The sequence below is a fragment of the Micrasema longulum genome, unplaced genomic scaffold (assembly GCF_059751315.1).
Source record: "Micrasema longulum isolate JH-2025_06_02 unplaced genomic scaffold, ASM5975131v1 h1tg000772l, whole genome shotgun sequence".
NCBI lineage: Eukaryota > Metazoa > Arthropoda > Insecta > Trichoptera > Brachycentridae > Micrasema > Micrasema longulum.
In genome coordinates, this window is record NW_028277966.1 from 399,403 (window position 1) to 399,675 (window position 273).

Genomic DNA, 273 nt, shown 5'->3' on the forward strand with positions numbered 1-273 from the left:
AATATGATTTCCATTTTCTAAGAGCGAGTTATTTACAACTCGTTGAAAATGACAACCAAAATTTAAATGTTTGGGAAATAAGAACGTCAAAAATTATTAAAAAAAAACAATTAAAAAAAAAAACAGAATAATAACAATATATTGAACTGTGCTTATAAACTATTTCTTAATTAATTTTTTACAAATTTAAAAATGAGCACAAACATTTGAAAGAAAATTTTCTGGCCCCCAATATTTCTGTTTTTCACAAAATTCACAACTTTACGTAAATTA